The sequence below is a fragment of the Sinohyriopsis cumingii genome, chromosome 5 (assembly GCF_028554795.1).
Source record: "Sinohyriopsis cumingii isolate HCF-2022 chromosome 5, ASM2855479v2, whole genome shotgun sequence".
Taxonomy (NCBI): domain Eukaryota; kingdom Metazoa; phylum Mollusca; class Bivalvia; order Unionida; family Unionidae; genus Sinohyriopsis; species Sinohyriopsis cumingii.
This window is the reverse complement of record NC_142965.1, coordinates 77,172,600-77,185,672: the sequence shown is the minus strand read 5'-3', so window position 1 is coordinate 77,185,672 and position 13,073 is coordinate 77,172,600.

The following is a 13,073-nucleotide window of genomic DNA, read 5'->3' as shown; positions in this document are numbered from 1 at the left end:
ACAGACACATTTACAGCAACAGACTGTGTCCAGCAATGCTTAAGATGAAATCATGTAAGATATTTAAAGAGTAAGTAATATTTGGTTCCATCTATCTATGATACGAAATGTTAACGAACATTATAGTTCCACAGGTATTTCTAGATACAGTTCTCACTATTAGATATTCGTGTCATCACTGAGAACATATACTTTCTCATTACTGCTCCGAAACTAAATAAGTTATGGTTTGCACACGTGTTATAGGCACAGCTCAATCTTGAAAAGATTAAAAGAACATGAAGATTATTATTAAAAGCTCGTTATTACGATCAATAGCTAATTTTATTTTGATATATTCACTAAAGTTTGTCCACAGAGGAGCACAATATTTTATGCAACAATAAGACTTGAATAATCTAATTTTGACATTCAAAGAACAATGTCTAAATTTTCGAAGAAGCATGTTTGTTCAAGTACACATACATCTGTAATGTCTCATCAAATCTTCATCGTCTGACCGATTGTAATTTAAATTGTGACCCAAATACATATAACTGCTGACATATTTAACGGTATGACAGTTCAGTTATTTGAAAAAAGATGAGTGTAAGACCATGCTTACCGATTTTTGTATATTGCAAATATTATTCTCAAAAATGCGTATTGTTCACATATCTTTGTTAATTTACTTAAACCTGAAACAGGGCCGAATCGTGTACTAAGTTAAATAGCAAATAGTACGTGATACTGACAGATGAAAATAATATACGTTGCTTTGGCCATCACGTGATATTAGCATGATCCCACTACTTATATGCAAGTATCGTAAGACTCAGGAATAGTCTTTGTTCCATGCGGACGTTAAAGTGGATGTACGTTTTGTCTGAAAATTAGAAACACTTTCAAACTTATGAATATCTATTGATAAGAAAGATAGCATACAAGATCCATCCGGATGTGAAATTTAAAGTTTAGTGATTCGTATCAGAATGACTTTTGGTATTTTAATTCGCATACACGAGTAATTGTTGTTTTTCTTTCTAGGTTACAGTTCGCCGCCACAGCCACATGCAGTTATGGCTACATTGAAACGAATTCGATGAATGAAATATTAAGTATGATGTAAACCGCTTGAACATAAAACTATGCGGTTTTCAAATATATGCGTGCACAACGGACGTATATCAACTACACATTGGGAATTTTGTATGTACAGTCATAGAAGTCATGGAAGCATTCACAAAAAAGTTTATAGATTTTTGGTGAATCTATCAATTGTATTTTGCTCAATGTTCACATACACACAGAGACACACACACGTGATCTTTTGTTTATGTTTTAATTAAAATGAGACGTATGCCTAAATACCCTTTGGCAAACAATTAAATAAAACTTAATAAGTGTTCTCAATCTCAAATATGAGCTGACATAACACACCCCAGAACAACATGATAGTGAAATATTTATAATTTTGTGACTATTTCAATGATGGACTTGTTTTTATATTGTTTTACTACTGGATAGATAATTAAATCTTCTTGATCATTGGAACCTCAGTTGGAAATAGCATGAATAATTGTATGTATTAGAACATAATTAAATTGGAAATAGCATGTATAATTGTATGTATTAAAATAAAATTAAATTGGAAATAGCGTGTGTAATTGTATGTATTAAAACATAATTAAAGTTAAGCTACTGCAGTTCTGTTACTGGTTGTTTAAAATGTTAAAAATTTATCTTTGTCTGTCTATATCTCTGTCTGTCTCTGTCCGTCTCTCTCTGTCTCTCTTTCTCTCAAACCTGACTAATTCAAACCATTTTCTACTTGAGGGGATAAATAAGTGTCACATTGCGACTTTTTTCGGCATGCAGTGGCCTTAAGGGAATAAATTCTGCTCGACACCAACTTTATCTGCTTCGAAGGAACTAACAGTTTTCTCTTTGATTTTTTAGAGCAGATATTATTGTCTAGAAGCTAAAGATGCAAGATCTATGTAGTAAATCGAGTTAAATAACAATCATAAACCTGATACAAACAGGGATGTAAAACAATTTCTGTGGTGCAGACCACAAAGTGCTAATTTCATCTTCCTACGGTTCATACGTACTGCTTATCTGCTGGTATCCATTTTGAAACCGATCGACTCTGGCATACAGTGGTAGCTGTAGTCACTGTGCTAAAAGTTTGTAATAATACATAAAATGTAGAAGAATTTTATTTGTTGATGTTAATATTTTGAAATTGTTAAACAACGACACACCGCAAAATATTTAAAGTTCTAAATGCTTTGTACGTTTCCTAGCACAACATAGTGCACATTACAAAATTTCATAAATGCACCCGTGTCTGCAAAATGTTTGTACGTCAACTGAAATGTCAAGGTTTTGACGTGAATTAATAAGCATGCAACGAGTTTCACATATACCTTTTTTGTATCTGATCTCGGTTAGATTGAGGGTTTTAATATATTAGAAACTAATAGCTGCTGGTTTGCACTAATGATGTGTTAATTCAATGTATCGCTTAATGTGAAAGAACAATAAGATAAATGCAATTGTTGTTATGACTCTGTGGTCTTAAGCTAGGTACCAGGAAGGAGCGAAAAGCTACAAGATTAAGTAACATTCAGCAAATAATTTATTTCCCTCAAATGCACAGTTAAGATGTAAACAGAACTTACGGTATTGAGAATTAAATAAACCAGAACATAAAAAGCAGTCCATAACTTATATCACAGGCCCAAATTATAGAGTATTTGAAATTAATTTCGATGGTGTTCCAAACAAATACAAATATTGAATGTGCTGATGTACTATTAGCCTGGACTAGTGTTGACGTGTTAACAGTCTTAATATAATTCAAAATGAATTCGCAATAGTTTCAAAATATTGATTTAGTCCTAGAGCCAATTAGAACTTTGTAATTCCAAATAAATAAATCTTCTCAAATTAAAACTAAACACAACTAAAACACTGATCCCACTAGTCAACTGTTAAAGCAGGACTGAGTACTCCTAATATAAATAACTGTAATATTTAAGCCTCAGTCATAATAAGAGGACAATGATAAGGGTCATCCTATTGGAAATTTCCATCAAACTGTAAACAAAATTCGTTTTTGGAATTTTCTCGAGCCAAGGCTGTATATATAACCCAAATCCAAGTAAACATGTTTACCCTGCATGACAATAGGAATGTAGGCGTTAACTTCTACCGTCAATTATGGACAAAGGGCAACGATACAATACAAACTAAATATACACAACACTACATATAATATATGCAGGAAGAATACGCTCTTCCTGTTCTAGATGTCATTAATTACACTTCTCTTAAATCATTGTATTCTTCTATGTAATGCTTTCCTACATACAATACAGGATTACGAGTTTTGAATTGTATTTAACAAAATAAAATATTATATCACAAATGATCTGCAAATTTTCTAAGAATGATTTCAGTAACTAAACAAATAGTAGGCATGTAACACAATTATCAGCAAGCTCATATTATTTTAGAAACTTTCGTCAATTATTATATGAGTTGTTCTTTACCGTTTTCTTACTTCTCAATATTTCCAAGACTTTTAAACTTTTGAATTGATATAATATAATTTTACTAGTTACTTATGCTTTATAATTCTTAATACATAAATGTACAATTAGTCTCATTTATAAGTGAGAAATGTATTACATGTTTGAGTCATTTATCCTTATGTCAATACAATTTTTGAAACATAAAATAATCATTTCAAAGTAACGCGCTGACATGTATGCTTCACTCCACTAATTGATGATAAGAGCGCTAAGTAAGCGCCACAAGGACGTATAGTGTGAAAAATATTGATGATAGAGAATATGCTGGAATTAGTGAATGCTTGGATATTACAAGTTAATACATCCCGCTCCATAGCGCAATCGCACTTAAAGCTGGAGAGTAAACCACCAGAAGAAACCAGTTCTGGAACGTCTTATACAAATGGCAGATAGATTAGAAACCACCTAAAAGAAACAAACCATAAACACAGGGAATGTAGTGGATTTCTTAGGTATCCTAAGGCTAATAATAATCTTGTACTAATATAAATAAGCCTACTGTGTAGTAGATGTTTGGACTCGAGGAGGCGTGGTGAAGATAAGACAAAAACTAGTGGTTCAATGGCCAGACCTTATTATGAAGGTAAACCTGAGAGAAGAGAGACATGACATTTCCTGATAAAGATCATCCTAGAGTTGGCTTGTTTAAAAGTTTAAATACTAACTAATCCTTTAGCTCTAAAGCTTCCTATTTTATTAAATATCTATTTTCGACTCTTTGGAGCTTGGGGTTATTGCAATGTCCTATAATGCCAAATTTTTATTTTCATCCACCATAGCAAAGTCTGGCGTAATTTTAATTATCTTTGCCAGCAATATCATATATATGGCTGTCATTTGGTTATGTTTACATCATGGAAAGATGTATACTATGAAAATAAAAGACCCAACGTACACTTTCCATGTTACTGTTTAATATGGAGCTCGGAAATGTTTACAATCAGCAAATCTATAATATTTATTGTACAGTACAAAAAGGACGAATGTTTGAATGACCCGTATGTCTTTTTGTAGCTAACAATTTAGAGTTGAATGAGACAAGTTGTTTTTTTTTTCGCTCCTTATTGTGTCTGGAAAGGAAACAATTTATCAATTATAAAAATATATATTTCCAGTACACTAATATTTTTTATAATATTTTTATCCACCTTAAGATATGTGCATGAACACATATAAAAGATACAAAAATATCGGAATAAATTGAGAATATATACTGGTATGAAATATGTACAACTCAAACTTTGTACGCTATGAAATGATCTGTCACTTGAAACGAGAGGCTACGTCTGCACCTCTGGACAGAGTCAACACAGCGGAGTCCTGAATATATATTGTTCATCTTATATGGTGATTAACTGGGATGATACACAGTTGATAATTGGTACGGAAGTTTAGAACTTAATTTGGATTAATATAGTCATAACATGTTTGGAGGATGGATTTTCTGTTTCAAGGCAATTCAAATGAACTATGGAAGACGAGTTGTGAAATGGATTGTCTTTATTTCAGATCTGCATCAATAAAAGACAGCTGTAATTTTCTGGCGATCGCATTCTATCGAAGGAAAATGTTTGCATGTTTCTTTGTTTGCGGCGATGAGGGTGGGGGTGGGGTGGAGGAGGCATGAATACTTGTTTCATTTAAATGTTGCGGATAGCTTCTGAACATTCAATTTGTTGGGGTTTTTCTTCTATTAAAACGTATGTTCATATTAAACATACGGCTCATTAATTAACCTAGAGCAGAAAAGTAAATGCATACACGTGCCGATACCAATTATCCGCTGAGGAATACTCGCACTTGAAAAGCTTTTATTCATTATGTTATCACAGGCACAGTGGCAGACCAGAGAGACTTTCTGGTCTAATGTCTATGAGAGCTTCGGTATCTGCTAAGCCATCGTATTGGTTCGGTATGAAAGAAAACTCGATTTTGTATTATGTGGTGTGGTAATGGACAGGTGTAGTCATTCCAACTTTGGCGATAGGTCAGATGGATTAATCAGAAAGAGTACTTCAGATTATATGATATTCAGCTGGATAATACATCCGTTGTTTATAATCATGTATGCATGTATAATCCACTCTTATACTAATCCACACACAAAAAGAATCAAGATAATCTACTGCCAACAGATGATATATTGCCTCTTTGTCTGTAACAATACATACTACCTTATGTTAACTCGCTGATGGTGTCTGTTACATTACACATAGATTCCCACTTGAACGTTCAACTGCATATAGGAGATATTGCCAGGTACAAAGCCATTAAAGTAATTCCATATCATTAACAATGAATCTGTTTTATATCTCAGAATATCTAGCACATTATTTTGTGACACTTAACAAAACGTAATATATATATATATATATATATATATATATATATATATATATATATATATATATATATATATGCTATCTTGCTAGTATTGAACTAAGAAGCGTGGTCAAAAGTTACCAAAAGTTTATTATTCGTTGTTCAATGAATAATGATAACACATCTATCAGCTACGTAGATCAAGTCCGATCATCCTAGTGAGCACGCTAATCAATTCATATGCAGGGAATGAATATAGTGGTTCCAGATTATGTAGTGTTGTTACATGTATACATGTGTTAACGTAATATGTCTAGTTCAGAATGGCTTAATTTATGATAAGAACGACAAGCAATTACCTCAGTCAATGACACGTTTTTGTGCTGATACATTTTTCTCTGCTGTTTATTTCGAGTTGAATTTCTTCATTTCCTCAAAATTCTGGATATAATATTGTCTTTTAATTCTTTTGCTCCCATGCAAAGAATAGGTGAAAGAATTTCTTCTTTGCTGATAATTGGTCTTTTTATATAAAAACAATAATTGTTTTATTTTATTTCATTTTTCTCACATTTTCACAGGAAAAGGAAAATATTATATAGGAACGAGCTTGAAAACAGGTTGTATATAAAACACGATTGCTAGCTATTTTTCCTTTAGCATATTCCCCTCTTTTAATAGGGCATATTTATTTTATCTGATATTTCATCGGTTAAGCATATCATATTTTTAGAATCAGCTTGTCTAGAAGAACTAAACATAAAAACAATGTTGCATTATCACAATTTAATCATATTGATAACTCCCAATACAAATACCCACCTAGTTTTAGAACATTCTAAAGGAATTACAATTGCGCAAGATCGTCTAATCGCGTTGAAGAGATCAGTAAATAAACTCTGTCCAAGTAATGTTTGGTGTAAGAATTTCCATGGAAAGAAAGCGATAACAATTGTATAAACCAGATTTATGGATTTAGGCTTGGCATAATGAATTATAGATGATATGCTGTTTCGCAATAAAAACTGATTGGTATTCTGGTGATTCATGAAAGCCAACAACAACAAAAAACATGTCACAAACTGAAAATAAATCGCAATGTCCACGAATTGTACAATATCTCATTCCTTGAACTTGTATGTGCTTTCAAGAGACCGTTCATGGCTATGAAAATTTTCTATGATTTATATGCAGAGCAGATCGGCTTATTGATCGGATAATATAATTCATTTTTCTGACTCTTCCAATGTGAAGGTTGGGACTCCACTGATCAGCTACATCAAATCACTATGAACCTCTGATAAACTAGCATGTATCTGTAGTGTGTGATTGTACATGGCGAGTTACTAAGCTAAGAAGACACGAAGGTAAAATATAGGCCAAGGAAGATTTTAGACCATCCCTCAAGAACTGTAATATTTCTCTGGTCAAATATAGCTATTTAATTACAAACAGGAATGGTGCTATACATTGCTATATTGGTACTCTAAATTAAAATATATGACATTAAAGAATATGATGGTAACGATGAGGTCTTCCTGATGGTATTGATGATGACGATGAAAAAAATTATTACCTTCATCATCATGAAAAAGAAGAAAGATGATGGCCATGATCATGAGGAGGACGATGACGATTAAGATGATAGAGAAAATGACGAGTGAGGAAGTTTAAGAGGAAAATTGTTATTGAAAGAAACGATAATAAAGACCAAAGGGAGGGGATCATAAAATTGAATAGATCAATGTGAAATTACAAGAAATTAGAGCATGAAATGAAGTGAAAATGTATGCACAATAACAAATTTGTTTGTATCGTCCTGGCTTGTTCTACCAATAGTATAAATTAAAAAGAAAAGATGTGCTTTCTGATAAGAAATTTTCCTCTTGTATTATTTATTTGCTGATCTTGAACAACTAAGAAAGCCTTTGTTTGTCTATAGCGATCATCATCGTGATGCTATTGGATATGGTCACGAGATAGTGGTAGTGGTGGTGGTGGTAGTTGTCCTGATATGGATGACAGAAAAACCAGAAGCTCTACTTCACATTGGATGACTAACTGCGATGTTGCCGAAATAATTATATATCTACTTTGTAACTATCATTAAATGTGACTCGGATTACATCCTTTGGCTTAAAGTCAATAAAACTGTTTCGAAAAGTGACGATTACGTTTAATTTTTTAGTGTTCCTCCATCAGATTCAATGTTTTTTATTTGAAATGAAATTCATAAGGTTTGCAGCCTAAATTGCTATCTTTCGTATATCTATTTTATTTTAATGGGCGATTTAAATGCCAGAGCTAATAACGTCAATAATTTTTGGATAAAGATGATTTCATTCTCAGAAAGCTCTCTTTGTTTGGTGCCAATTATGTGAGGTCTTAAATTATATCGGTGAAAATTCTCTTCGAGTATAAGTTGCCTAGAAATAATAACAAATCATGAACATAGTATCCTTTGGAAAATAGTGACAAACATATTTAGAAATACAAAGTCAATTATATTAAATGGAATACGATTTGACGATACGAATGTTGTGTTTACAACTCACCGAAATCCTTCTATTATTGATTATTATATTGTTTCCATGCAATGCTTTTGAAATGTGATAATGATCTGAGTGCAGGATTAAACTATGCATATTTTACCTGTAGACAATAATACATCATAACAAAGACCGGATTGGTAAGAAAACAGAAAGGCTGATTTATCGAAACTATCAATATGGTTAGCTCGAAGAGATTAGTAAAGATGAATCAGAATGTACATACTAGCAAATAATCCATTTATCATCGGAATGTGCATAATAGCAAATAATCCATTTATCATCGGAATGTGCATAATAGCAAATAATCCATTTATCATCGGAATGTGCATAATAGCAAATAATCCATTTATCTTCGGGATGTGCATAATAGCAAATAATCCATTTATCATCGGGATGTGCATAATAGCAAATAATCCATTTATCATCGGAATGTGCATAATAGCAAATAATCCATTTATCATCGGGATGTGCATAATAGCAAATAATCCATTTATCTTCGGGATGTGCATAATAGCAAATAATCCATTTATCATCGGAATGTGCATAATAGCAAATAATCCATTTATCATCCCTATGTGCATAATAGCAAATAATCCATTTATCATCGGGATGTGCATAATAGCAAATAATCCATTTATCATCGGGATGTGCATAATAGCAAATAATCCATTTATCATCGGAATGTGCATAATAGCAAATAATCCATTTATCATCGAAATGTGCATACTAGCAAATAATCCATTTATCATCGGAATATGCATAATAGCAGATAATCCATTTATCATCGGAATATGCATAATAGCAGATAATCCATTTATCATCGGAATATGCATAATAGCAAATAATCCATTTATCATCGGAATATGTATAATAGCAAATAATCCATTTATCATCGGAATGTGCATAATAGCAAATAATCCATTTATCAGATCTACTTCAACAGTCTATGTTCATCACGTTCGTCATTATTCAATGACACCCCTTCAAAATGGCTTGTAATAAATTATAGTAATCGAATTTGTAAAAATAACAAACGGCGATTTAGAACAAAATTCAAAAAGGCACACAGCAATAGCCAAACACAAAAAAGTCAAATCTTATCCATCTTGATTTGAATTAATACGGACCTGGCTGTCATTTATATATTTTGTTAAATTTTGCATATAGCAAACACTCACTTCATTTGTAATGCATCTGCAAAGTTTGCTATGAACTGGATTTATGCAGTTCATGTGTATAAAATTAGGTAACATTAGTTACCAGTTACATTTCATCTTGTAGCGTGTGTATTTGCTTTCGACTTTTATAAGCTGAACTTGAACTTTTTTGCCTTAACTACGACGATCATTGAACAGATATTTATAATAAAAAGAGCCATATATACTTTTTACATGATATATTGTTTATATTGTTTTATCTTGATTTCGGTGAAGCTTATAGTTCCCTGTCATGATAAAAAAAAAAACATCACCACAATGATGTATCAACTTTATTAGAGATATGTCCTTGTACGTACAGCTTTTAACAGCGTAGTGCGGGACACAGTTCACTGAAAAACAAGATGATATAAAATAAGACATTATATGAGAAGTTTCTATTACTATACATATCATAAAAAATGCATGCATCGACCTTGTTATTCAAGTTGGCCATGTGAGAACGTACAGCATGCGAATATAGAAAATGAGAAATGGCCTTCACAACAGTAGGTTAAGTCAAGACTATACGTTGTGAAGTACCCCCAAAGTGGTTTAATATCTTCTTATAGACTATATATATATATATATATATATATATATATATATATATATATATATATATATATATATATATATATATATATATATATATATATATATATATATATGGCGAGTGTAGAATCTTAGATATTCTTCGGGAAACTTAGATCAACGATTCATTGTTTCTTCTTTTCCTAGGAAGCCTTTCAACTTTTCTACCTAACATATAAAAGATAATATGGATAAATACATTTTACAGTCAGCAAAAGAAAATTCATCTCAGAATCCTTCACTGCTAAAAGTAAAAGACTGTATGCAATAGTATTAATGTATAAATACATTATTGTGCTTTAAGAGAAGCAATAAATCAGTGCTTATAAAAGTCACAAACTAATATAAATTTTACAGCATGAAAGCTAAATCTGTATTAATGTTAAGTAATTTTACACACATGAACTGCATGAATTAAATGTATAGCACCTACAATTAATATTTGTTAAATATACTTAAATAGACCTATTTTGTGGTGTACAACATATGCAATTAGAACGAAATGTACTCATGTTGGTATCAGAATTTTATGATTTTTTGAGGGTTCTCGGAGCAAGCGCCACATATGGTTTCAGCTTTTGTTTCAATTTTAGTTATTCCAGACAAGCATGCAAAAAACACAAGAGGTTATTTCGTTGTCAGAGAGCACCAGTGTTCATTTTCATTTATGATTGTGTCGAAAAATTATAACTCAATAACAGAAATCTGTATATATACACGTTTGGCTAAAATGCATACATGCACACACGTCTATTGCTTTGCTTTTGTAGACGGTCACGAACACATTTTAGAAAGATGCATGAATGTATACATTTTATTATATTTGCATGGAACATCCGTCGGCCGCATTTGGCCGTTGTACCAAAGTCAAAATATCAAATCATGCACATACAAAAGTGATAAAGTTTGGTAATCATTATCCAAACCTGGTTGGTACTCCTGCGCCTGACGGAGACTAACAACTGTAGAAAGTCAATACTTTTAGTAATCATTGTACAAAACCTGGTTGGTAAACATGCTCCTGACCGAGACTAACAACGGTAGAAAGTCAATACTTTTAGTAATCATTGTCCAAGCCTGTTTGGTTATTTTTTTTCCCTGATGGAGAGTAACAACTGTAGGAAGTCGTTACTTTTGGTAATCATTATTCAGACTTTGTTAGTACTCTTTCCGCCACGCTAGAGAAAGAAAAACAAATCCCCTTGCATTTTACAGTGACACGCATTTATACAGAACAGTTAAGTAAACGCTAACGTCGGGATGCTTAAACAGACAGTAATTAAACGTATAATATATCCGACGTTCATTCGACACAAAACACTCATTCAAAATTGCTTCATACCTGACAATGTTTCGAAGCTGTTAATTTGATGATATTCCCGTGAAAAACATACCTTACACACTCTTTATGATTTTTTCGACATAACTCTGTTTACATTCTTATCGACAAACAGTCACATATCCTATTGATAATTCAATAAATTGATACAGGTGATGAAAATAATGCCAGTCGAATAGACTATCTAACTGGAAAATGTTTCGTTTTCCGATTTCGACATAATATACATAAAAATAGGAACAACGTCACCTCTTCCATTACAATGGAACTATGAGTATGCATTCTAAGTTAAAACGTTCGAATATCATTCGTAATCATACAGACTATGAGCATGCTTTAAAACTCTCACAAATAAAGCTATTTCCTTTTCTTTCCTCCATCTCCCAAATTATACTACTCAAAACGCTATAGGCTAAAAGAATGCACGATGCAAATTGTCGCCTCTTGCATGTTTGCAATCCATCAAACGTTATAAATGTCTAAGCACAAGACGGTCGGAAGACCTTAACAATCAAGGCTATCGTCGAGGACATAATCTGATCTACATATACCTCACTACTTTAGAACCATGAACCGTTTGCTTAGTGTCCAAGACCACTGTCTAACTGATTAGAACATAATGTATGTGGATGTTTTATTCGTGTTATTGTCTGCGAGAATACTTTCAAATGCTTGCGCTACTCAGCCCTTAGAGACAGAAGCTATTAAAACTTTTCCACCAAATTGCCAAGTAATATTTCTGATAGTGCAAATGTATGAGTCTGGAATATATATTCGTTTTATACAAACAACTTTTGAGCATTCGTTTGACTATCATGAAATGCTAAAAGCGTGCAAGTATACGGATTTTTCTGAACTTTAAATGCGTTCATAAGAGATACTAAATATAAGCAATCTTTTCTTGCTAAAGTTTTCATACCTATATTTCTTGCAATATAACAACAATATATCTAGTCTGGGTTTTATCTAAAATTGGTGATAGATGTAAGGTGTGAGGGTGCATCTGTTTCAAGAACACTGCAACTGTGTGAAAATGAAAAGTTTAAAAATGGTCATCATGAATTGTTTCTGTTTTGTGTAGGACAATATCCTTTGTACATGCACGCAGTTTAATACACGGGAGCGCGGTTAATACACAATGGCTCCTTCTAACACTACAGTCACTGTCCGTACAGCACAAGTGTATCACCTGCCTATTCTCTTGTGGAGGTGGGTCAACATTTTGTCTTGAAGCTTTACTGTGGTATCATGTAACCCATTTGTAGCCCATTCAAGTTAAAAGAGCTGTTCGATTCATATTATTTATTCCATCATATGGCTCACATATAAACATGTTTAAAAAAAATATTGCTTGCAAACCAAAATCTGGTTCGTTGAAAGCTTGTCTGTTGCAAAAGTAACGTCGTGTATGAGATAATATAAAGACAATTATTGGCGCGTAAGGAGAGATTTTACCAACCGTCTGAGCCAGGACTGGACATCAATTTGA